This window comes from Meleagris gallopavo, chromosome 16 (genome assembly GCF_000146605.3).
Source record: "Meleagris gallopavo isolate NT-WF06-2002-E0010 breed Aviagen turkey brand Nicholas breeding stock chromosome 16, Turkey_5.1, whole genome shotgun sequence".
In the NCBI taxonomy this organism is placed as follows: Eukaryota; Metazoa; Chordata; class Aves; order Galliformes; family Phasianidae; genus Meleagris; species Meleagris gallopavo.
In genome coordinates this window covers 10,437,700-10,464,065 of record NC_015026.2, presented here as the reverse complement: position 1 = coordinate 10,464,065, position 26,366 = coordinate 10,437,700, and the positions used below count along the sequence as shown (strand labels likewise).

Sequence of the window (26,366 nt, the reverse complement as noted above, 5' to 3'; positions counted from 1 at the left end):
ATCTTCCAAGTTTGTATTTGTAGGGAAACTACTGAAGATGTGTAAAACTGGATACTAAAGATGCTTGCTGAGAATAGTTTTTTTTTTTACCATAGCAAATACTTCTTAAAAACCATCCTTAAAATACATGAAAACAAAATGCTTCAGTAAGTATTCATATTATTATAGTGTTACTCCCTTGTATTAGTGGGCATGGCCTTAATATAAGGGCAATGCTTTTGTGGTTGGATCAAGGAGTAGCAATATGGATTGTTCCAGGCTAATATATCAGCTTCATTTGTCTAGGAAATTGATTATCTTGTCAAGCAAAGTACTGTAGATCTCACATAATTAAACTTCGCTGAAACATTTGATCAAGAGAGCCATTTGGGAAAGTACAAACCAAGCAGGAGAGGTTGAAAATGACTAGAAGAACTAGAATGTGTAAAGAATTGTTTAAGCAGTAGTAGATGAAGTATCGTTGAAAGAAAATACATGGATGAGCAGAATTCCTTAAAGACTAGCCTTTGGGTCCTCTTTAATATTCCTGCATATGATTTTGTTGCAGAAAAATTGATGTGTGGTTGTAGTGGAAATACTGAGTCATGGCTTGAATCACTGATGCAGGGCCAGCCCTGGGGGCTCAGGTGCATGCAGTGCTGTGCAGCTGTGTGACCAGAAAGGTGGAGCTGGGATCCAGCCCTCGTGTAAGGGCTGGTAATGGAGGTGAGGGCATCTCACTGGAGATCCCTGTGTACCTGAGACCTCCTGAAGGTGAGCTGCTTCTTTCCTTTATTTCTGGGCCCGTGGCAGTTGCATCTGAGCAAACCCTCACTTGCTGCAGCCTGGGACCTTGCTGTTCTCATTGCTGTGCGTTCCGTTGTTACAGTGCTAAAATGCTAAATTCAGAGGAGTCATAAAAATGCAAAAGCTGGGCAGGCAGAATTGACTGACGGGTGGAAGTGAGGTGGAAGAAGGAAGGGCAGTCAGTACTGGTGAGGAGAATAAAAACATCTATGCTGAAGGCTAACACTGGTATTTAAATCAAATCTCTGTAGCCCCACCATAAATGCAGCTGGAAGGAGGTTCTAATCTGTGGGAAGGCAGCTGCCAGTGGGGACAGAAGTACACAAATAGCTGCTGAGCTGCAGCTCCACAAGGTTATGAAAGATGGCTTAGATGGTAGAAGGAGATTGGACAGAACTTAATCTAGAAGGTTCATAATCCCACTTACATATGGATAAATATTTTTTCCTAACTGTTGGCAAGGGAATGATCTTAAGGGTATAAATGAAAACTTTTTTGTTTGGAGCTGCTGGGATTGCTTAATATCAGGATTTTGAGAACTGGAAATGGGTAAAGGTGTTTTTAGTGAGTGTGTGTAGAATGTGTAATACACAATGTGGGGGCAGGAAGGTCAACAACTCAGATGTGGGCAGGAACCTGGATGGTGAGGGCAGCTGACCTTTGCTCTTGTGATTTAGACAGAATGCTGCAAAGAATGTGCTGAGCTATTAAAAAGGCTTCACCTACTGCTGTAGATAAGGTATGATCCATATCATCAGATGCTTTTCTGAGCCTATTTGGTGCAGGTTATCTTGATAGTGTTTTGAAAGAGCTTCACTTCTGAGCAGAACTTACCCACAGCAATGCCTGGAGCAGGGATTTTGCTGGTAGCTCAGAAGGCGCTGCCTGAATCGTCTGTCTTTGGTTTGACATCAGGCAGAGTTCTGTACTGGATCAGCTTGGTAATTTCTCATTTTCTGTTTTAATTGTACTTTGCAGGGTAGCTAGCATAGCAGCATCGAGATGGGGTGGGAGGAAAATAGGAGTGTATGAATATTAAATTTGTTCAGTTTCTCAGCATCGTTAAATTGCTGCTAGCTCTGACAAGCTGGCTTAAATGCCTTGTAATGTTACCATGTAAGCCATGTCCTTAAGCTCAAGTCTTTCCTCCTTCGGGACCTTTTTGCTGCTGAATATTTGTGATCAAAGCAAGTCTTTACCTGGACTACGTTTTCTTTCCTCACAAGATTATTTCCTAATGGACATCTGGTCCACGGTCTGAGGCAACGGAATCCTGTTGTAAATAGGAAGGCCCAGGCTACCAAGTGAGGCATGAAGCAGAAGAGTGAGGTTAGCTGTCTTCCATCAGTGTGGGCTGTACTTCAGTAGTGGGGATTTTCCTTGGTGTCCTCACCTGTTTGTTTTTAAAGTAAAAAAAACAACTCTTGCGGATGGGGGATACTGTGTATTCTGTGCATGTGATGCATAGAGAAATGTTTTGCTTTGATACTGATTCAGTTCCTTTTTCTTTAAAGCTTGAATTATTATGTAACAAAGTTGTGAAGTATCACACAAGTGAGGCTGCGGAGATGAAATTGTAAGGAACCTTAGTTTGCTCCCTGCCTCTGATGTGGGATGCAGGCAGTGCATTGATGAAGTTTATTTTTGCAAGTTTTTATATCTTTTTTTTATTGCCTCAGGGCTGCTGGTGCTCTGAAAGGTGCTCTGGATGTGTTTTGCTCCTCACCGAGTGGAGAAACATTTCTCCTGATGAAGTCATGTCTGCTGCAGAGTGGCGTTAATGGGAGAGAATGATGTGTTTTGGAGCAGTGTTAGAAGCCTCTGTGCAGTGGAGCAGTGTTTGACTTTTGCTGCCTTTTGCTATCGATGGAGTTAAGATCTGTCAGTCTGACCTTTCCAGCTAGGTGCAGTTGCAGCTTTTCTAGGAATGCATTTAACTTGATCTTGAGCATCTCTTCTCTGCCTTCCTAGTGCCACTTTGACCATCCTGATGTACTCCCTTTCTGTATGTTTTTCTCAGCAATCTTGTCAGTAAAATAAACAATTGCCGTGCCTCTTTGTTGGGGAGAAATGTGCAACTGTACAAGAACCATTTCCTAGCACGTTCCTGCTGGAGTTGCTTTTGATTTCTTGGTACTTGGTTAAGCTGTCTTCCAGGAGAGTTCTGATAGGAGTAGCATATTGGTTTCTGTGAAAAGAAGATATATTTATTGGATAGGAGAACATGGGAAAATCCATAATTTCCTAAGTTACGCCCTGCTGATCAAGTTCACTTTATTCCACTTCAGTGAAAAAATCCTTCTCATTTTGTGATGCTCAAAATGTTCAGTGAAGGCTTGATATCCTCCTCACTTTTCTAAGAATGGCAGGAATTATCTGCCTTTGAGAACATGTTCAATGTAACTCAAGAAATTCAGCTGTTCATCAGTTACCTCGGGCAGGTGTTGGTGCTACTTACAGCTCTGTTCCTGGCTGAGTTCAGAAGATGATGCTTTAACCTAGTTATGATTTCTTTAAATTCAGTTTTACCATTAGGTTTGCAAATAACATTTCTGTCTATATGCTTTTGGTATTCCAGAGTTAAAAGCTCTGTGGCTTCAGGTGGTTTTCTGCAAATTCATCAGCCAAGGATGATGGCATCAAGCCTGCTTTGTGACAAGCCTTTCATTTAGGTCTGATGGCTTCCAGTGCAACTTTGCCAAAGACATCATCTGCCTTCTGGAGAGCTGGCCCACTTGTCAAGGTGATAGAGCACCTATCAGCTTGCCTGTCTGCCAGGAGCTGGCAGGGAGAGATGCAATGGGTACTTCCAAATAACTGATATATTTGGAAGGCTGGAAGAGAGGAAGAGTGAAAAAGTACTCTGAAATATATATATTTTTTTCCAGTTGGGTAGACATAGGTCTTGGGAAATGTGTGTGCTCCTGTCTGTAAGGCTTGTCATAGCTGCTAAAGATAAACATGCCAGTTCTCAAATTCAGTCTTTTGACTGTAGTTAGATGCTTCAAATAGTTTCTTTTTATTCTTGTAAAATATTTGTTTCCTATATTCTGTACTGTTCTGTTTAACCACAGGGTGTCTGTGTGAGTGTAAATTGGAGGCTACTGATTAAACCTGTGACATCTATAGAATGCCATGGAATGGCTTAGGTTGGAAGAGATCTTGTAGATAATCTTCTTCAATCCCTTACCACAAGCAGGGTTGCCAGCCTCCAGATCAGGCTGCCCAGTTCCCCATTCAAACTGGCATCCCTGGTGCCTCTCCAGGGATGTGGGGCACCCACAGCCTCTCTGGGCAATTTGTTCCAGCACCTCACCACCCTCTGAGTAAAAAAAATCTTCTAAACATCTAACAAATCTACCTTCTTTCAGTTAAAGCCACTCCTGCTTGTCCTTTTACTATCAGGTGGTGTGAAAAGTTGGTCACCCTGCTGCTTGTAAGCTCCTCCCAAGTACTGGGATGGCTGCAGTGAGGTCTCTGCATAGCTCTGCATCTCTCCTGTACTGAGGATGTAGTAGTCCAAACGGGGCCCCACAAGGGCAGAGTAGGGGAGGCTATCAGCTCCCTCTCACTGCTGGCCACCCCTCTTCTGATGCAGCATGGAGCCAGCTTTTTCTGTTGTTTTTTTTTTCCATGATATGTTGGTTAAGTATCTGTCAGAAGTGACTTCCCTGGACAGTCTGTGCTGTGTGATGTTAGTAGTTAATTGTCAGACAAATTTGATAAGATCAGTGCTCAAAGATTTGCACTTCTGTGCCTGAGATTGGTGAGGTCTTTGACATCATCCACGTGTATTCTGAAGAGCTGGTTAAGCTGATGCTTAACAGTATATCTGAAAATCCTGCATGGAGTTGAAGGACTCAGCTGTGCAAACAAAGGGAGGTAGAGCTGAGGTCGCTTGTGGTCTTAATCTTCATCAGCCTGACTTTGGGGCATCTACCTACACACAGTTAATATTTTTCTCAAGTTACTTTGTCCATATTTGCATAACCCCATGTATTTGTGCTCCTTCACAAGGAAGAGTAAGACAAATTCCCTATGCTAAAGTGCTCTTCCAAAAAAGATTATGAGAGGAAAAAGGGCAAGGTGAGGGAGCTGGGAAGTGCTCATCAGTGCTGAGAGCAAGGTAAAGATGAATAGATGTGAGTACTGAGGTCAAGGAGGCGCTTTGTGCTTTGAAAGTTGGCAGTGTAGCTGGGGAAGAAGCAGCACGAAGGAGATGTGAAGATGTGCAGGGGCTATAAAATGTTTATTTGGTCCTTTGGAACTGATACATGGAAGTTACTGAAGTTTTAAAACCTTTATTCAGCTGTGGATGTTGCTGGGGAAAGTGAGATGCTTCTAGTGTGAAGCTGGAAATCTAAACCACTCTATGGGATGTGAAGTTATATGTGATGAGATCCTTGCTGACCACCTTGACTGAGGATTTCATAGTTCGAGGAGCTGTCTCTTGCTTTTCTTGATGACTGGAAATCACGAGGTCTGTACATGTGGTCTCCTGCATTTTTCCATCCTTGCTGTGCTGGGGAGAGGCTGAAGAGATGTAGTTGAAATGGAAGGAAGTAACATCTCCACAAACTGCTGTGTTGTTGGAAGCAGCTGAAGGGCCCAGCTTGTCCTGCTGCTGTGGAGGAGCTGCAGTTCCCTTCTGCCTGAACAGTGAGCATTGTATCTATTTGTACAGTAATGAACTGCTTTTGTTTCCTTCAGGAATGTGCTCCGCTGTCTGGAGCGTTTCCATTTACAGACAACCCTTGCCAAATTAATTTTATTTAATTATCTCCCAGAGCTAAGCTTGAATACATTTTGTGTTAAATTCACCGTTTCTCCCTCTTCTGAACGGAATGGACTTAATATCCTTGTTAAAATCTGATTAAAACTAAAATTGAGTTTTTTGAAGTCTGATTAGCCCATGAAATGGAATTTTTAAACCTAATTATGAATGGATTTGCATACATTTTTAGGACCATTGAAAAGAAAGTTGAAATATATTTATTAATGGAATCCTCTTCTACTGTCTCTTTGGGCTGTGATGGCTGCAGGATGGTGGGAGAGGAGGAGGGAAGGTGGGAGCAAAACCCCTTCCTCTTGTGAAACATACCCTCTCCCCCTCAAATTCATTCTGGAGGGAGGTGGTTTGACTTATTTCTATTTCTATTATGCAGCCCAACTTAGGTAACTGGCCTTCCAGAGGTAACTACTCAGTTGAACTGGTTTTGTGTATTTAAAGCCCTTGTGCTTTCTGAGAGGAGTGTGGGTGGGACAGCAACATTTATTTCAATTGTTATGCTCTTCCCCTTCTTTCCTGAAGTACCTGATACAGAATCAATAGGCAGCTCTCTTCTCTCCTTTCTGAGAAACTGTTTGAACCTTTTAAGCCTGACTTTGAAAGCATTGTCTGACTCTGTATGTGTGCATGGGATTGTTTGTGTACTTCCCTGGGATCGAAGCAAAGGTTTCCTTGTAGGATATATGCATCTCTCACTGCAGTAATTGTGTCCATTCCCTCAGGGCTGCATGTGGTTCTCGATGGGAGAAGGAATGCCAGCAGAGAATGTATGAGCCTGGCAGAGCTCAGCTTTTGGAAGGAGGTGTGAGGAGAAGCAAAATGCCCATGCAGAGTGGGGATGGTTTTGTGGAAGGCTCACACTGCTGTCAGTGTCACTTGCACTGGTTGAGAAGGTCATCAGCTTACAGGAAAGGTGGAAATTGGAGGGAGGGGAATAGCTTTTTTTTTTCCCCTTTATTTCAGTCATGGTCACTTATCTTTTTTTCCTGGGGTCATGAAGAACTCTTTGCACTGCATCAGCTACAAAATCTTAATATCTTCTCTCTGTCATTCTGCCATGTGCTGTCTGCAGGTTTTTTTTTTCCTGGCAAAAATAATGGTAAATGTGGTGAAAATGGTGGTGTGGTAGCTCTAGAAACCCTGGACTCCTTGCATAACTCTTGAAATGCTTTGCCATGGGGCTGACTGTTCTGTAGTTACTTCTGAGCAGAGGGAATTTATTTCCATATGCCTTTGTTTTCATTTTAATCCTATTTTTGCAGAGGTTGAGTATGAAACGTAGTGGAGGCTTTGAGTTTTGTAAGAAAAGCCTGATTCTGGCACTGCTTCTTTGAGATGCTTCTGAAATGGGGAGATCCATACAGGCAGCTGTGGCTCACCAGAGGAAGGAGGATTGAGCTGTGGATGGAGAATGCTTTCAGCTGGCCCAGGCTCAAAATGTAAGCCAAAGTTGTTAAAGGACATTAAAAATTTTCTCAGTGAGGTAACAGGAAAACTTCAGAATTCAGCCAAGCTTAGGGAGAAAGAGGCTAACTGTGGCATTACGTTGTCTTGTGGCTTAATGGCTGTGCTTTTGCTTGCATTTGTTCTCCTAAGTATGGAATCATAGAATGGCTTAGGTTGGAAGAACCTTGAAGGTCATTGAGTTCCAACACTAACATGGGTTGGTTGCACACCCCTCCAGGGATGGGGCATCCACAAGTTCTCTGGGCAACCTGTAAATTTCTGTGACTTGTTGTGTAAACACATCTCCCATTTACACTTATTGTAAGTGCTTTTTGTCTTCCCAAACAAGGTCAAGAAGAATGAGAGGAGTTAGGAATATCTGATAGGCATTTTCTGCAGGCATGGAGCTGTTAGACTTGCAGTCATGTCAGCGAGGGGCAGAGCCTGGGAGCTGCAGACCCTGAAGGAGAGAGATCTTCAGTGGTGTGGACACTGAGAAGGCTTCCAGATCAGTGGTTTTTAATTCTTTGTTGCTATCTGGCTGGTTCTGCAAAGCCAATTTACCAAAGAAAAAGTAACTGGCTGTGGTAGTCTTGTATGTTCTACTGCACAGTGTGATGAAATGAGATCTTGAAGATGAATGTAGATGCAAGGGAGGATGTAGAAGTGGTGGGAAGCAGGAATGTTAGATTGTTTTTCTTTATAGAGAGAACAGGTAATTCTGTTCTGTGAGTGCATTTCATATTTCAGAAACTGTTGTTTAATTTCATTAGTGCCTCCCCTAGTAGCTGCAGGCATTACAAGTGATTAAAATGTTACTGCTATCATAAACCAAGATGATATCAAGCTGCCTCTGACACTAGCCCAGCTCTTATCTTAGTCCCAGTCATGGGAGCCTATGGCAAAGGCGCAAGGAGACTGCAACAGCTTTTGGCTGTCCTGTGCTTGGTGCAGGCAGCTCAGCTGAAGTACTGGTTTGTTGTGGGAGTGAGCTGACAAAGAGCAGTAGTTGTTGAAATGTCTCTGTTTACATCTCTAATGTGATTACACTACAGCAGCTCCACTTTCTGTGTATCTTTAAGTCTGCTTCTGTTTCCTTGTGACGTGAGTTGTTCATTATTTATGGGTGATTGGGTTTGGGCTGTCACAAGCAGGTTTACTTATATCCACTTAGTACTAACCGCTGTGGCATGCTTAAAGATTTGGTTATTTTCCCAGCATTTCTTATAGTTATCATTCTTCTTGGTGCTAAACCTTTCAGAGTGTGTAATTCAACTCTGTTTTTGGGAATGAGGGGCTTGGGAGGGAAGGCAGTTGGTTTTGTGGTTGGGAAACATAGTAAGGGCTCTTTCTGCCCTTTACTGATCTAAAAGCAGTGCTTAGTTCCAAGGTTGAGGGCATGTGTTTTAGTATCACTAGAAGTGCTTTGTATGTGCAGCTTGGGAGAGTTGGATGTTGAGGAAACAGAGTTTGAGAAGTGGTGGGATTGATGTGCTCTGCCCTCCAGGGAGAGTAGGGCTGATGAGACTGATTTGTAAACTGCAGTGGGATTTGGAGCCATCTTTCTCTGGCTCTAACACTGTTACAGCAATGTCACTCTGAGTTGTTCTTCTGTTTTAATGACTCGTGGCATCTGGTTGTACTGGGACCACGATGTTTCAATCTTAGCGTGTCTCTTGTCTGTTAGTACTTCATAGAGCTGCTGTGTTGATGGGCTTCCGTGAAACTTTTGGTCTGAAATGTTGTTTGTCCTTCACTTTGAATGTTAAATTTTACAGGGGGAAAAAAAAGAAATTCTGCCTTTGTTTAAAGTTGGGAAAGCTTTTTTTAGCAAAACGGTTCAAAGAGCGCATCTCTCTAATCAGAGGAATATTTGTGTCCCTGGGGTGGTCACACTGTTCTAATTGGAACTTGAGCTTCTTTGAAGTCCTCTTTAATCCTCCCTGAGCTTGGGGGAAGGGTTTGAAGGCAGCACTGTTAATCTGAAATTTCTTCATTTTATTTACGTGTGTCTGGGGACCTCTGCAATTCATTTTCCTGAACTTAAGCTTGTTTGCCAGTTCTCGTGGACAGCTGGGGGAGAACTGAGCTTCGTTAGTGGAGGAGGCCAGAGGTGGGTGGTAGGGGTTGCAGCTGCTGGTACCCGAGTGATGGGCTCTGAAGGGTAAAAGCTTGGAGGCAATTACTGGGGAGTGGTGCAGTAGTTGAGTGTAGGGTTAGACTCAGCAAAAGGCTTGGATTTAAGCTCGTGTCTCAGGATTAACTTGTTAGTATTGCACTCATCAAAATAGCATTGCATACTGATATTTAATCACTTGAAGTTATTTAAGAAACTGAAGCTTTAGGGTACGACTCTTGTAGCTGATAACTTTGCATATCCTTTAAATGAACGTGGGATTAAAAATTGCTATATTGGAGTTGAATTAGTTTTTTTTCAGTGTCCTGAGTCAGATTGCTTAAACTTTGTATTTCAAGCTCCAAAATTCAGGTTTTCTTTTGGTCTGATTTAGAGAGTAGAAGTCTACTCTTATCCCTAAGTAAATTATGCACATGACACATCTATCCTGAATGGAGCATCAGGCAGCTAAAGCCCTTTGGGCTGTCTTAATACAAATTGCTGCTGCTGCTGACAATGCAAGTGCCTTCCTTAGGCTCTTTTTACTTCATTTGTTCCACTATTGTTTTCTTTTTTTCCATGATAAATATTTATCAACTTTGCATTTTCTGTTCTTTGGTAACATTTTTCTTGTTTTAGCATCCCATGCTTGCTGAAACCAGGCTGTTTCACTTTCTGCTCCTGCTAGAGGTGAGATGTCTGCTGTGAAAAGCTTTGAAATAATCCCTGATTGAGGTTTGGGTAGTTTTTAATTAATCAAAGCAACAGACTTAACTTCAATTTTCTGTTTAAAAGAGTAATGCTCCAGCTGAACGTCTTATCAGTGTGCTCTTCGTTCCTTCTAAAATTGTTACCATAACTTCACCTGTGACTAATGGTAACTAATGGCATTGGATTATACTTGAAAAAAAAATAGCTAAAGTAACTTTTATTGTAGCTTAAAGTTGCAATTTAAAGTGTCGATTCCTGCATGATATGGAAGTGGTATGTGATAGTAATAAGATATAAATAAAAATAAAAACATAAGATGTCAAATCCCTCTTTATCTTAAATGTAGCTGAAAGCATGGCCTAGACTGTCATAAGGACTTGAAGGTAGGCAATAATAGTATTTCCTCTTGCTCTGTGTGAGGGATTTTGTGTTACTGCTGGCAAATATTTGCAGTGATAAGAGTCTGGGAAAGTATTATGATCAGTGAAGATGCTGAAAACAATACAGAAACTTAGATAAATCAGTATCCTGCCAGGGTTATCTCAGAGAAATGTCAAGAGAACAAGACCATCAATTCAGTGAACTCTGCTGCAGTAGTTAAATAAATGCATGTTGTCAGTACCCAGTCCTAGTGGTGGTATTTAACTTCTTTTGCTATCGGAGAGGAGCCCTGGTTATCTTTGAAAATGATGTCTTTGTTTGTAATTCCTGTATGTGTGGGAGTTAAGCCAGAAGGGTGTGTTTGATGCATGTTTTTTCTTTCCTCCTTGAAAAGAAGCTGATGTTCGTTGATTTCTTGGTACTCCAAGGATCTACAAATGTCTTTGAAATAACGTAGCACACCAGAACTAGTAGAGCTTCAGTAAAACGATCATTTCTAATGCAATCAGTTCATTTCCATTCCTACTTAATTGGAATGCTGTCATGTTCTCTAGCAGAGCTGCTTCCATTGGAACCGCTCATCCCAGCTGGCCTTCAGCTTTGTGGGGTGCAAGTTCCTGAACTAGCTCTTACCTACTGACTTGACGTTTAGAAAGAGAGATTTGCTTGGTTGCTTGGAAATTTTATTTATTCCTTTTATTTCGGCTTTTAGAGCACCTCCTCAGCCCATGTAATCCCAGTGGTTGGCCTGGAATCTTCTTGAGGGTTTCTGATGAGCCTCAGTTGAATGTTCTCTCTGAAATATACCGCATCTTTCTATTCAGAGCTCATTTCCAATGAGCCTATCGTTGTGTTTCAGTCTCCAATTTCAGATACTTATTTCTTATGGCTATTTACAATTATTGAAATATCTTACAAGCCCTAGGATACACTCATGATAAGAATATGATATTCTGTTCCAGTTCTTTGGATTAGTTTGACGTTATTCCCCCACCCCTTATGAAGCTGTATTTTCCCCACCCAACAAATGGCTCCAACTCCACTGATGAATGGAAGCTATAGGGAAAACTGCCTTGAGTATGGCTCCATGAAACAAGTTACTTTGTGTATTTCCTCACATTGTTTTTCTTCTCAGCTGTTTTTTTTTCTCAAACTGAGTTTGTGAAGAATAAAAGATTTATTGTGGCTTTTGCTGCTCCAGTAAAAGAAAACGTTACATTATTAAATATGTTTACAAATTGGGTTTGAAATATTAAGGGCAACAAGAACAAAACTACACATAGCAAAAATTACCTTTTGGCATCACCGTTAATATGTAATTATATTCAATAAGTTAAATTGCAAATTGAGAAAAAATTTACTCTAATTGTAAAGATCATGCTGATAGCTGCCCTGGTATGTGAGCAGCAGCCACTTTGAAAATGATTATAAAGCATTTTCAACTTGACTACTTCTGCACCATTGCTCGTATATACCTAAAATGTGCTTTAGGAGTTTAATGTTTTGTTTTTACTCTTGATTTCTAATTTGTATTTTTTGGGGGGGGGTGGGGTGGAATGGAGCAAAAAAAGGGTTATCCATGGAAGTCAGCTTAGTCTTGAGTAGTACAAAGCTGTGATTGGTTGGGAATGTCAAACTGGTTGGGAATGAATCCATGAAAACTTGAGGATCATCCTCAAAGTAGGGCGCTGGTTTTTGATTTATAAGAGATTGAGTAGTAATAAGATGTGATCAAATGTGGAGAAGAGTGAGGTGGTACGTGTGGTACTGGGCAGTGCTGTCTGACTTGGAGAGGAGCAATGCTGCTGTTTTGGGAGTTTGCTGTTGATAGAGGGATTTTTCTCTCATCTTACCAAACAATAGTTTGAAAGAACTTCAAAGGCAGTGGCTGGTGTGGATTAGTAAATACAATAGGCCTGTTAGGGCTCCCTGATAACCAACAAAAGAAAGAAGGGAAGACCTTAAGAACTGTTTATTTTCTTATATTGGAGAAACATAGGATACAGAATACTTAATAGCTTTACAGATATCTCCGTGTTTCTTGAATTATATATTAAATGGCTTATTCTTGGCTTTATAAACAGTTTCATTTTATGCAATTGTGTTAAAGACTAATTAAAATTCTTTTGTGTTGCAGCATGATTGAAATGTGGACTGTTGTCCCTTTTTCTTCCTTTGGGATAAGACATAGCAGTGCTTGCTGCAAGGAGGAATTGATTTCATCTCCGTCATAATAGCAGAGTGTTTTTATCCTCTTTTTTTATTTTGACTGAAGACAGTTGAGACCAAGCCATGACAAAATAGGCTTTGATTGGTTTGTAAATGTCAAGCATAAGCAAGAGCTTTAGAATCTATACAATTTTTATTCATTACTTATTCTACAAATCATTAACTTCTGTGCAAAACCCTGAAGAGTGACAGCTGAATTGAGTGGAGAGCAAAACGTGTTTTGTTCCAGTCATAGCAAGTGGTCAGCTTCATGCCATAGGGTGAAACAGCAGAGCAATTACAGGACATCCCTGTGGGTTTGCAGCGCTGCAAATTGAGCTCAAGTGGGGATCTGCGTGTCGTTAGTAAGAGCTCAGTGTCATTTGCTCTGTTTATCTAGTTAGAACTGTCCTCCTCATTAATCTTTCCTATTTAAAGCATAGGCTAGTTCTGGATCTTAGTGAAGGCTGATGTTAGCAGAATTCTTTGAAAGAGAACGTTAAAATTATTCACCCGCTCCTAGAAGAAACCAAAGCAGTGCTGTGGTGCTGATCTCCTATGGCAGAGGCAGCCTGGGCTTCTCAGATTGGGGCCAGATTTACAGTTATGTCTCACATGTGAGCCCCTGGTGCTCTGCCCCCCTGGCTGATGGTGCCTGCCTCAGGCTGTATCACTGTAAGCTCAGTGACAGCTTGAGGATACGTTTTGATGGGAAGAGAGCTGAGCTGGTTAACAGCTCTATGTAGAAAGGTGTGATTTCAGCAAGCTGATGCAGAATTTCAGTGGCAGAAAAACGTACTGAGCAAAACCAGTGACTCCTGCTACAGTGGTGGCAGGCAATTAGAGTTACCCTGCTGTGCTTCCCCAGTCTCACCCGGAGAAGAGAAGCCTGGAAGACTACAGTGATGATTTGGGTGAGCTGGATCCCTTTTGGGAAGATGGCTTCCCATAACTTCAGCACATTAATCAAACTCCACAAAATTGCTTTTGTTTCATTGTGGCCTCTCTCAAGCCCACAAATTGCACATCATGAGATACAGCCTGCAATGACCTGACTTCTGAGTCAAGATCTAGACAAACAAAGACAAAAGCAATAATTTGTCTTAATTTCCAAATCAATGGGTTTGAAACCGTGTATGAAATTCCCTCTCCTTGAGGTCTGTTACAGCCCTTCACATGGCTACATCCAATTATGCAATGTGTGTGCTAACCAGATTTCAGTGGTGTGTTCAGTGCTTGCTATTAGAGCAGCAGGTAGGGATGAGCAGAGTCTGGAATGTTAATGACAGCCAAAATGATAAGGGGTTTGAGTGTTTCTAAAGTAGGGATGAAACTTCAAAGATTAGTAGTTGTAATGTTATATCTAAGTGTATTAACTGGAATCCAAGATAGTTTTCTCTCATTTTTTTTCCTTCTTCAAGCTATGGCTTGATTAGATTAATTACTAATTTTTCACTTGTTTCAAAAGAAACATTAATTAATTGTCTTTTGAATCATCAAGGCACTTAAACACTTAAAATGCTGCTTTAGAAAGAAGTTGTTCTGCTTCAAGTGGCTAATGGGTACATTTCTTTGTAAGAAGCAATTGAATTTGTTGATTCTTCTGCACACAAATATGATGTTTATCTTTTAAGTGAAGGGAACTCACTTTCCATCTACTCTTCAGATTTTCTACGTTTGCTTTGCTTTTGACATAAAAGTACTAAGCCTGCATTTCTTTGGGGGGGACGGTATGCATTGTACCTTGCTTTTGTTGTTTTTGACAGCTCTTAGTGCCTTAATTCAAACAAATAAAGATAAATGATTGCTCTGCAATGCATTTTAATCCAAGTGTTACTGCACACTAAGTGTATCCTAATTACCCAGGAAACTTGAGAATGCAATTATTTTGTGGCCATCACGTATAGTGGATTCCTGGCCGTATGGTTTAGTGTAATATAGTTGGCAATAGAAGGGGGATATAGGCATGGTAATGGGAGGGAATGGATGCAGCTGCCTGGAGTGGAGCTGGAGGAAGCTGTTGGCTGATTGTGAAACATCACTCAGAACTTCCAGGTGTGGACACCAGATTTTAGTGGCAGTGTTTTCCTTCAGTGTAAAGAAGAGAAGCCCAGGTCTGTTACCAGGATGGTGATAGGTGCAATGGGGAGAGAGGGATGCTGTGAGTAAGTTTGCTCATAATACTTTGGATTAGTTTGTTCAAATGAAGGACTCTGCTGCTGTATTCTGAGAAGTCTGTATGTTGTGGTCAGTGTTCGTGGCTGTACCTTTTGAAAGACGAGTCAAGGGTCTGAGCTGCTGCTGGACTTGCTGGTGAAGCTTGAGAAAAGCGGGCAGCCGTCCTGTAAACCTGAGCTGCTGGAGTTGGAGCAGTTGCAGAGCTCAAGCATGCAGAGAGGGCTGTTGGGGGACTCGCTTCAGACATACAGGAGCAGGCTGTTACAGACATCTCACAGCCTTTCTAATCACACGGAAATATTTAAGTAACTAAAATGCCTTTTCACAATTCTTCTGTTGTTGTCATGTTATTGTTCTGTGTTTGTTCTTCAGAGGCTGTTGCCTTTCTCTTGAAACAACTGAAATTCTTTAAAAACAGAGCCCTCTTTGGGAGGGGAGGCATTTGAAATCCTCCTGTGCTTTATGTGCGCCATAGAAAAGCACAAATGGTTTTATACTTTGAAGGAGGACGCTTAAAAAAATAAGGCATTGATTTGAACTGAAGATAGAGCAGTTATGCTCTCACCTTCATTGCCCAGTTCTCTTTGGTTGCTTTACTGAAGACTTCTGTCTCTGGTCCTCATCAGTTAGTTGTGCTTGAGTGTAAAGCTATTTGTGGATCCATTTGAAATGCTGTGCCAAAAATCTGGGGGTGTTCCATTTCAGTATAATGCGATTTAATTGAGACACAAATCAGTGTCTTATGTCTGCGTTGAATTGGAACTAGAGAAGTGTTTCAAGAGACTTCCAAAAATAGGTAAATGAGTAATACGTGTTACTGGTCCTTTAGTTCCAAACAAACTGAAGTTAAAAACCAGAGAAGAACTTGATCCCCCAAAAGGAATTGCCCAAGTGCTAATTTTTCTATTTAGTTTTACTTCAGTCTTGTACTTCCATAGTTGAATTTTAATGCCAGGTATCCAGCTGCAATCAAATCTGTTCATTTGCTGTGCATTTTGAAGCACTTTATAGAAGCAATAAGAGCTTGACGTTCTAATAAATTATAAATTAAAATATAATCAGTTTTTTTACTTTCTAAAACATTTTCATCTGCTTACTGAGTTGTGGTTTAATGTTACTTCAACAGCTGATTCTGAGTGCATAACTGTCAGTTCATTGTGAAATGGTAATAGGTCCTTAACTAAGACAGCTCAGCAGAGCTTTCTAGCAAGCGTCTGTAAAATGCTGATGGTGTGCAGTACTAAAAATATTGCAGAAGCCATTTTCCGTGTTGAAAATTAGAAAGTATAGCAGTGGGGACTTGAAGTTCAGAGCGAAATAAAAAGACTTGTTTCCAAATTAGTCTCAAATGTTCACATTTGTTTGGGTTTTGTATTTTTTTTTAATGTTATTGTCAAAGGAAGCATAGTGCCAGGCCGGGGTGGTGGGACAGAGGAGGAGAGTTCTGGCTTCCCAGAATAATGGAACTAGAGCCAGCAGGTAATCTACACTCATTTGAAAACCATTTTTTGTCACTTGTTCTCAGTGTTGTCTTGCTAATTACATAGCACAATGTTCAGTTCTAATAATGTGCTGCTCCTGAATCCTGCCGTTCTGTATGTGTGGTTTTGTACAGGATCTTGCATGGCTGATACCAGCCAGGCCTGCTTTAGGGGTTGCATGGGCTCCACCATTGCACAGAGGGAAGCTGCTTGCAGGGAGAGCAGAGGGCAGTGCATGAAGAAGCAGTTTTCCCACAGGGGATCTGGATGTATCTATCTGAAGGCAGGGTTTCAGCCTTCCCTTGAGTAGCAGTAGTGATGCAAGTAGTGTTGGTAAGCACTGCTGTCAGATTCTCCTACAGCAGACTGCTTGGCTTTTTAGTCCAAATTGAGATATAGGTTGTTTCATGGGGAAGGGAGGGAGCTTTAATAAAAGTAATTCACAGTTAGCCCATCGGGCAGACACCTCAAGGCCAGAATGTAAAGTGTGCTGGGATAAAGGTGTATCTGGATGCAGCATTATTTTCAGAAACTCATGAAATAAGGGCTGTTCCCAGGGCTGAATGGTGTATGTGGTGCTTTGAAAGGCTGACCAGTTCTCTTCAAATTGTAAGCACATCTGATTTAATTTAATTGTGCCATTCCTCTACTTGGAACTGAGTAAATTTGGGTTTTTCTGACTTGTGTTTGATCAGGATGGGAAGTAGACTTCAGAAACAGGTTTGAAACCTCTTGGTTGAAGGTGTTTGGTAACAGTGAGCACGAGAGGGATGTCTGTTCCTGATCATGCAACAAAATTTAGTTTTATGGAAAGTTAACTCTTTAGAGGAGATCGATGCCTATTGACTTTGTTTTCTATTATATCCCTGCCACTCCACTTTTTTTTTTTTTTTGAAGTCTGCAATGCCAGGAAAACATCCTCCAGAAATAAGTATAAGCCTAAAGCTGCCAATTGCTGGAACTCCGCCTGGAAGCTGATTGTTGATTTGAATTGCCTAACAGATGAGGATGATTTCTTTTAACTGGAGATCTGTCAGTAGCCATCATTACTAGAAATCTGTGGCTTTTATAATACTATCTCATTTTACTGTTGGATTAATTTCACTTCTGAGTCCTAATACATGATGGTATGAATTTCTGAGTACACGAGCATAGAACCGAGGCAAATACACTTATCTGACCATTTAAAAATCTCTCCAATTATTTCATTGATGCAGAGACCAAACACTTCTGCTGGGAGGAGGCACTCAACACGTTGCAAAAGCGATGCCTGGTATTATCTGCCAGATAGATCTGCTATATTTGGGTGAAGTTCAAGAGCTTTAGAATTATGCTTTTCAGAACCTTGTTGACTTGGCATTAAACTCTGCAAAGGCTGTCCACACTGAAATCCGTGGGTCTGCTTAAGATTCTTGGCAGACTAAGCGTGCCCAGTTCACTTCTTTCTGGTTGATATTCTTGTTTTGTTTTTAAGTTCTGTTGACCTTAGCAGGTGAAAGAGGGTACTGTGGAAGGGGAAGCATAATTTATATATATTTTTTTCTCATCAATGCCAACAGATTTATCCTTACCACATCTCTATATATTCTTGTTAGAAATTATTGTGGGAAGAAAACATCTACTTTATTTAAGGAAAAAAAAAATGAATCAGATCTGCTTCTTGCAGATAGAAGGCGATGAACCCAGGCTGAAATCAGATTATTGCTGTATAGACTTTCCTTGTAAGGTATGAATGTTTGTTGTGTTGACCACTTGCTTTGGAGAATTGTATGTTTTTTTTGATTTTTACAGTTTTAGAGTTGGTTTATGGGTTCAAGTGAACACTGAGATGCTGTGAGTTGGATGGTAATTATAGCGTACACTAATGGCTTTAATTAAACCAGCTTTGTATGTTGGGAGAAGGATGCAACCCTGTCATCCTAAGGGACTGGATAGCTTTGGTGAGATTTCTTCATCTGCTTTTTGTGAGACCTTTCTCATAATCATAAATGGAATGAAGTCTTTCAATCAATGACCTGTTAAAAGTGTCTGTTTTGTTTTGTAGGACGCCTGATGATCTCTCAAGGCAAATTGTGGCCCTGCAGCAAAGGGAGCTTGTGCTGAAAGAGCAGAACTCTACCATCACAAACAGGTAAGTGATACCAGTAGTGGATGTTGGGTAGCAAGATGCTGCCATATTAAAGCATGTGGAAGGAAGATAAAGACTTCAGAATGTGAGGATGGCTCTCTCGATTTCCCTGCTGCTCTTAAGAACAATAGCATGGAAAGCTCTTTCCCATATTGATGAAGAGTGTTTTTCCTCATGTAAATCCTTGCAATATGAAAGAGACTAAATGTGGGAGGATGCGGTGAATAGTTTATCCACTTCTATTTTATAAGCTGTAGTGTTTGTAAGGGGAGATGAGCATCTTTCCCAGACCACCACGTCTGGAAAGAGAATGTCACAAATGTGCAAAGCAGAGATCCTGGGGTAGGAGGGGGCAGTAAGAGCTGTAATTTGCCTGCTTAGAGAACTGGTTTGTATAGATGTATTGGATGAGCACTTTGTAGTTTTGGTGGCAGAACGCTGCTGGACTGTAGAAGGAGCAGTTGGTTTATAGAGCAGGGATATGAATGTAAAACTGGAGAGTGTCTGAGCCTTTGCACTGATGTGGGAGTGAGCATCTCCTGGAGGAAATGAATTTGTCTGCTGGAGCTTTACTTTCCAGACTGCATGGGTTACATAGCGTTTCTTAGCATGATTCCATCATGTGCCTGAAAGCACTTCTCACCCTCAGTGCACATCTTTTTCTGCCCTGATGTCTATTCCTGTTTAAAAGCAATACCTCCACCTTTAAAAAATGGTTCTTGGGCAGTTTGCATTGCCAGAGCCTTGTCTAAGCAGCAGAAGCATGGTGAATCTCCACCTTTGGTGTGAATGGTTAAATACAAAGCAAACACTTTAATCAAGCTCTGGGCAAGTGCTTTTGTTTGTCTTGGTCTGTATTTGCATATATGTCTCTTGAGATATGTGGTAGATTTTGGTTTGAGAGGTGCTCGTATTGTGGTCTCTGCCTTGTGAATGATGGGCAGAATTCAAGCTGGGTGTTAAAAGCTTTGTGTGCTGCTGCTTTTAAAAGCGTTTAGTCAGTTGTAAAATTGTTAGCCAAGTGTAAACTGCCGTGAGTGCAGTGTTTGCATTTCTGTAAAGAATTTTAAGGATGGCAAAAACAATCACTAATAATTAGAGGGGGGGGAAAAAGGCATTTCATATATTAAAAGTGCACCAAGCAAATCTCCTGAAGTCATAATTGATCAAATAGAAGAACATTGGTAATGTTTGAGTTGTTGTTTTTCTTCCCCCATCACAGTCTGCTACTCACAGCCTGTCAGAGCAATGTTTTTTCTAAATTTATTAATGGCCAAAGGGAATCATCTGTTGAAAAAGCAGCCTTTTGGTGCTGTCTGTTCATGCTGGATGTAATTGTGCCAATTTAGTTTAAAAGTAAAAACATGATTAAGATTACTTTTTGATTTCAAGTGAAATGGGCTGTAAAGCTGCTTAAATTAAAATTGTAGCATTTTCTTGATGAAATGCTCTGCATGTCATTTCCAAAACTAACAATTTTAGCTTTCTTCTGTCACATACCTTATTCTGTCTTAAAGTAGGCAATAAGATACAGTTTGTAAAACCTTTCATTACGGATGATTTGAAAGTTCCCAAGAGAAGGTCTTGAGTCTCTGGAAATAAAACCTTGTTAAGGAAGCAAATCTAATTTTCTCTTTTCCCTTGAATGACATCCAGATTCAGCTGATGGCTTTCTTTTATTTGTTTCATAATCGTGTGCAGGGTGGACTGCGTCTGACAGTAACTTAATATGTGACCATGACTCCCTCTAGTGAGTGAGCCCTGCAGTTATTTGGCTTTCTACTGTTTTCTCATCTATAACTTCTTTAGCTTCGAGTTGGTTTGTGTTCTGTCTTCAGTACTGATGGTTCTGTATTTCATTTATAAGTAGTTGGTGGGTATTTGTGTACAGAGCTATATGCAAAGGGAATTTTGCCTATCATATTAAGCTTTGATTAAACTTCTCCATTAAAATTAATGATTTGATAGCTACTGAAGGAAACATCATCAGAAGTTGGCATCTGAGTTTATTTCTGACATTAAAGCAGAGAATCAAAGATAGTTCTGGGTTACCTCTTGCTGCCATGCGAAGCTCAATGTTCACTAGAAGAAATTTGAGTGATGTTGCAGACTGAACTATCGTGAATATTCTATTTGCTTTTTTCCTGAGGGCACTTGCCCTGGGAAAGGATGGGATGCCTGGACACCAATGGTCAGCAGACTCACTTGCTGATCATTTAACCCAAATAACAGAGGCTGCATGCAAACTGAGTGGTGTTTCTGGTTATCAAGGAGCACTCTGGCATAGGCAGAGGAGGGCTGGTATGGCTCTTCGCAAGCTGAGTGTTCTGTCTTTACGGTGCAGTTGTCTATCTTCATTTTAATTGCTAGTGATAGCATCTTGCCTACGTTTCAGTGAGTTTGGTGAGCACTTGCTGCATCCTATTTGTGTCGCTGCCCCATGAGGAGTCCTCAGTTTCTATTTGATAAAAGGAGGTGTTTGATAGCGAGACAGGAGTTGATTGCTAATGTGGCCAAATACGAGCAGGAACTTGACTTCAGAAAACAAGACAGGCTTGGAAAAGATGGCACAAGGGGTCAGGTTGCTATGTAAGGTCCCTTCTTTTCTTATAGAACTAGAGACAGATGTGTAGCTCAGCTGCTTCACAGTGTGCTTCAGGTGATCTAGAATGAAGGGTTATGGCATGTGGGCATTCCTGTAATGCTATTCCCCACAGGGCATATGGCTTTATTAAGCAGACTGAACTTCACATTTGCTGATGGTCTCTTGTCCATGTGCAATACTGACACTGGACCAACAAGGTGTTGTGTAAATTCAAGGCAACATAGAATCAGTGCCTCAAACAGAATGAAGGGCACCTGAAGAAAGGGAGAGCAGCACTAAATCTTTGATCCTGATGCTGGGATCTTAGCGCTGCTAGTTTATTCCTGTCACCTGGTGTCAGAAAGCCAGCCGTGAGTTTTGACATCCAGTTTTATGTGTGAAAAGGGATGTTTAGAATGTGTTTGAAATGATATTTTCTTTCTCCAAGTGCTCACAGAGTTCTCTTAAGAGAGATGGTTGTTTACACCTCTATTCGTATAAATCACTTAAAGTTGACTTACCCAAACAACCTGCTGTATGTGTTATCGCTTACAAATGAAATAAAAACCCAAACCATCGAAGAGATTGCAAATGGAACAGAAAATGTTTATAGCAGAGGCAGCAGGGACTTCTTCTCCAAGCAAAAAAGACAATGAGTGAGTAATAATAAGATTGGAGCCATCCGTCTCCGTAAGTGCTGCTGGCTCAGAAGTGTGCTGTAAATCCACTGCCCATCTTCTCCTTTCCTTGGATGTCCCATGGAGCATCAGTCACAAATACAGATGGAGCCTGTCAGCCTTTTCTCCCCTAATCTTCTGGAAAGTTGGGCAGAAGTTTAATTACAGTGAAATGTCTTTTATCTGACAGCAAGAGAAGTGCTGGCTTTTTGGATAGGCTTTATGAATTATTTTGTGATCAAAAGAAGCACTTAATGTCTAATATAGGACAAGGTAGGGATTGCAACTATATGGTACGCTGCACCTTGATTTATACGTGGGGATGTATGTCTATCTAACACCAGACAAATGTTTATTTGCAGTGCTTCAGGGCAATGTTAACTGCTGGCAGGTTCTGCATTCATTTAGAGCAATGTTATGAAAAAATGACTGGTGGGTATTGCTCTTTCTTCTCCTCAAAGTGAATCTTTCATGCATTTTTTTTATTCTGGAAAATAGTTGATAGTGTCCTATTGAGTGACCTATCTTTTCAAATAAGCATATTCACATAGTAAGCTTCCAGGCTACATCTGGCTATTTGTGATGATAATTGAGTAGATACAAAGCTTCCCTGGTTTTTCTTCCCTCATCCAATAGTGAGTCTCTAGCAGGAAAATAAGAAGACAAAATAACTTAGTCAAGACATGGACTTCTTGCTGCTAATTCTAAGAATGTGGGATTTTGCCCAGACCTTTGCTGTTTGTGGTTTGTGTTTTTTTTTAGTCCAATTTCCTGAGCAAGTGAGGCAGTGTGCCTTATTACTGTGTTTCGTGTCTGAAGGTATGTGAGCATTTCTGTGCCTGCTCTACTCTTTTGAAGTGGCTACTTCTGTCAAGTCTGGCATGTGGTACAGATCCCCAGAACAATAAATCCCAACAAGTTTAATGAAAACAGCTATCCAGCTATAGCAGGGGCATCTTTTTGCTGCAGTGTGGGGCTATTCTTTAGGTATCAGGGCCTGGAACTAAAAGTTGGTGTGGGAAAGGGAAGTCTATTGGAGTAGGTATTCACCGTTGGAGAGAGAAGTCCATAAGAAACAGGGCAGCTTTAGTTCTGGAACTCAAGGAATTGCTCTCTTGTTCTGTTGAAAGTTCTATAGAGAGAGCCTAAAGAGCAGTCTCCAGGGAACAGATGTAGCTACAATTTTACATCTTTTCAGCCTGGAGCTCGGTGGAGAATGTGCTGTGCAAACCTGGTAGAAACAAGTAGTGTTTGGTTTCTTGCTTCTGATTTGACTGTGCTTCTTAGAGACCAGAACATGGAAGGAGGGTCTGCAAAATGCATCTCTTCAGTGCTCTGGTTGCTTTTAGTGATTAACTCTGTTCTTTTTTTTTTTTTCTTGTTGCAGGGTTGTGATTGACTGTTGGTGTTCATGCTAGCATCCCTGTTGTTTGTGCATCTTTCTATTACTAGAATAAGCTTTTATTTGTTAGTGCTCCTCTGGAGATGCTGATTAAACATTCCCTCAGGTGTCCAGGTAGCAATTCATGTTATTGACCAGAAAAATGTCTAAAATAAACAGTTAATGCAATAGGTAAACATGAATTCTGTAGATCTTGCTAACTGCTGTGAAGTAGGGTCTGTTCAAATACTCTCAGACATAACAGTGTTTTGTCGGAGTCTCTTCTTGGCTGGGATATCTCAGTGGTTGATTGTATCTGCATGTGAAATCTGTTCAGCCCTGTGGCTGATTGCTTGTTTAACAATTTCACGTCCGGATCATGTCAGCACCACTGCGTGTTGTCTTCAGACTGCTATTATGAAGATCTTTACTGTGTGTTTTCTTTTTAATTGCTGTGTTTGTCCTTAGGCACGTGAGGACTGTGGTGCTGCGTGGTGAGGGGGGAGGTGCTGTACTGACTCTGGGGGAGGTGGGTTCCAGTTACAAATACTTTTCCTAATATCAAAGCTTTATCACTTGTACAAGAGACCTGCTGTTGGATATGTTCAATCAACACAAATGAACCGCCTTGTCTTTTTTAGCTGCGGAAGGCAAAAAGAAAAACCCCAAACTTGTCATAAATCAGTCAGTCCCCCTCCCCACCCAAAAGCAGCTTTCTTTTGCTGCTCTGAAAGTTAAATGACTAATGTGCATAATTTATTTGAGCATCTGTGCTAAAAACTTGCATACCAAGTTTGAGTTCAATGTGATCAACAATGGCGAAAATTAGGATTTATCATGGAAATGCTGACGGATGTGAACATGTGTAGGCTAAACCGGTGCCTGACAAACCTTCTTATTGTGTGATGCTAATGGTGAAACGCGGGGTGGTTTTTTTTTTTCCTGCTGTAATTGCATTCCCCCCCCTCCGTCTGCTTAATTTTCCCCTTTTCAAATGTGGTGAGTTGAGCTGCGCTTCGTATTTGGGTTCCTATTTTTTTTTTTTCTGAGCGGTGCAGCAGTACTGAGTGTGGAACAGAAGGTGGTGCCGGCAGCATTGCGCTGCTCGCTGCCTCCCCTCCGCCTGCGCAGCCGGGCTGCTGTCACCAGCCTTATAAATTCTGGAGCCAATTAGACTAAAAAAAAAAAAAATGTTGTGAGTGGAAAGGGAGGAAAGAAAAAGCTGCAGCATGGCTCGATGTGAATGCGACTGCCTCAAAAGCTCTTCCCCAGAGAGCTCAGATGGGGCCTCGCACCGCAGCTCGGGTTGTTGGGCTGCTTCAGGAGGGAGTAGTTGGTTTGGAGGATTGAGCACGAGGAAAAGAAGTGAGGCTTCCTAGGAAGCTGTGCTGATGGCAGAAAGCCTGCTGCTAGGTGGTACAGGGGTCCCTGAGGGCTGCTTGGGCTGGGCAGGGCACCATTGGTTTCTCCATCTTTCTCCAGGGGCCTCCTGTTGAAGCCAATTTCTTTATTTTCCTTTGTGATTCCAAACGTCAGACTGGTTGTTTAGTTCTTACGTGGGCAGCATAGAGGCAAAAAATCTCAGTGGCAGTGGGACAGCAGTGCTGCGCTGAAGAAATGGTCAGTTTCTCAGTGCAGTCGTTTTGCAGGAAGGTGGCACTCCCTGAGATGAGAGATGGGGTGGAGTGGGAAAGGCAGGCCACTGCATCAAAGCTCATGCAAGGAGCTGGTGTTCTGTATTCAGAAGTTTTTCACCCAGAGGGTAGTGAGGCACTGGAACAGGTTGCCCAAGGAGGCTGTGGATGCCCCATCCCTGCAGGCATTCAAGGCCAGGCTGGATGTGGCTCTGGGCAGCCTGGGCTGCTGGTTGGCGACCTGCACACAGCAGGGGGTTGGAACTGGATGAGCACTGTGGTCTTTTTCAACCCAGGCCATTCCATGATTCTATGATACTCCCAGTTTTCAGTTGGTTCTTTTTCCTGCTTCTCCCTCTGATTCATTCAGCAGTCTACTTTGTTTTCTTTCTTTCAAGACTTGTCTATAGAAATAGGGGGAAAAAATGCTGCTTAAAGTAGTGCAGTCTCTGGGAGAGAAAAAGGGAAGGGGGAAGAAAGATGAACACAGGTTTCTGGTGTTACTAACCAAGATGGAACCCTTGTTCCATCCTGGTTCCTTCTCTGTATATTTTTAACCAAAAGTTGGCATCTGATTCAGCTGTAGTTTTAGTGGTGGCTCGAGGTATTTTTAATACTTTAATACTTAATCTGGTCGTACCAGAAGGACCAGATCTGACATCTGGAAAGGGCCCTTTAGGGGCTGCATAGTTGGGCTTAGGAACTGGGCTTTATAAGAGTACAGAATGGTGTTCTAGCAACATACAATTTCCTTTCTGTCATATTTTATGTATGTACTGTTTTTCTGCACATTTTCAATATTTAAAACAATGTTCACATATTCATAAGTTGTAAAATATGTTCTCACTGCTAAGATGTGGAAATTAGTTTAAAAAAACAAGAACAACAAAACCTCCAACTTTCCTTTTATCCAAGCAATAGAAATCCAATTCTTGTGGGTGAAATAACCACTGAGGAGGCTTTCTGTTTCTCAGCCAGAAAAAGCTTTTGAAATATTTATGGAAATAAACCAAAATGTGTCCCTTTCTGGCTGTACAAATAAGGGATTATCAGATCTAGCCTATGACATTTGCAATGCATAGAGTCCGAAGTGTGTTATACCAATAGAGTGTATGTTTTAAGAAAGTACCATGATATTTTTGTGTTGTTTTGAAATCAGTCTACTGACAGAGTATTGCATATCTATGGATCAGACAAATGCAAGAAGTGCCTCTTTTCCTGCAGCTTACAGTGCAGGCAAACATTGTCACCCAGGCAGTGCGTTAACTGATTCTTGGAAACCAAATGTGTTGTTTGTGATGATGCATCTTCATTTTCTAAAAGAGCAAGACTGCAGTCACTCGTGTAACTGGGAACATGGAGGAGTGCTGCCTGCATCCCCTTCAGCTGAAAGAATCTGAATCCTGTGGCACAAAGGATATAATTGCATCACAAGCTGTCTGGCTGCATTACTCGCCCAGTTTACTGAGTGAACTTGCTCATCTGGGTCTTATGCCTTGGTTTTTCATTCTGTGAGTCTTGTACTGGTGTAAGAATTGGAGCTGGTTGAAATCAGAGTGCATTTTCATCATTCAGAGAAGAACCAGCAAATCAAGGTTTGTAGGGAGAAGAAGTAATACCTTTTGTTAGACCAACTGATAAGATTAGAAGAAAGATGTTTGGGCACATGGCCAGCGCTCAGATCTGATACAGACGCAGAAGCCTTCAAGCTAAATATGGGTTGAGAACAAATGCTCTGAGTTTAACTTGATTAGACAATTTGAGAGAGAAAGTAGTGGGCATGTGTGGGATGTAGGGGATGTCAGAAGAGGTGAAGAAAATGCTGTTAGCATCTATGAGAAACACTCTAAGTTGTTCTGATGCACG

General features: G+C 41.4%; 1 long non-coding RNA gene across 1 annotated transcript in view; it reads left to right on the top strand.

Moving 5' to 3' along the window:
• The window catches only part of LOC104913433, a 32,378-nt gene extending 7,875 nt beyond the window's left edge, over nt 1-24,503 (top strand). The window contains exons 3-4 of the long non-coding RNA XR_795386.3: nt 18,141-18,227; nt 22,873-24,503. This is a non-coding gene — a long non-coding RNA (uncharacterized LOC104913433). The remainder of the gene's footprint in view (nt 1-18,140; nt 18,228-22,872) is intronic.
• Nucleotides 24,504-26,366: the final 1,863 nt, after the last annotated feature.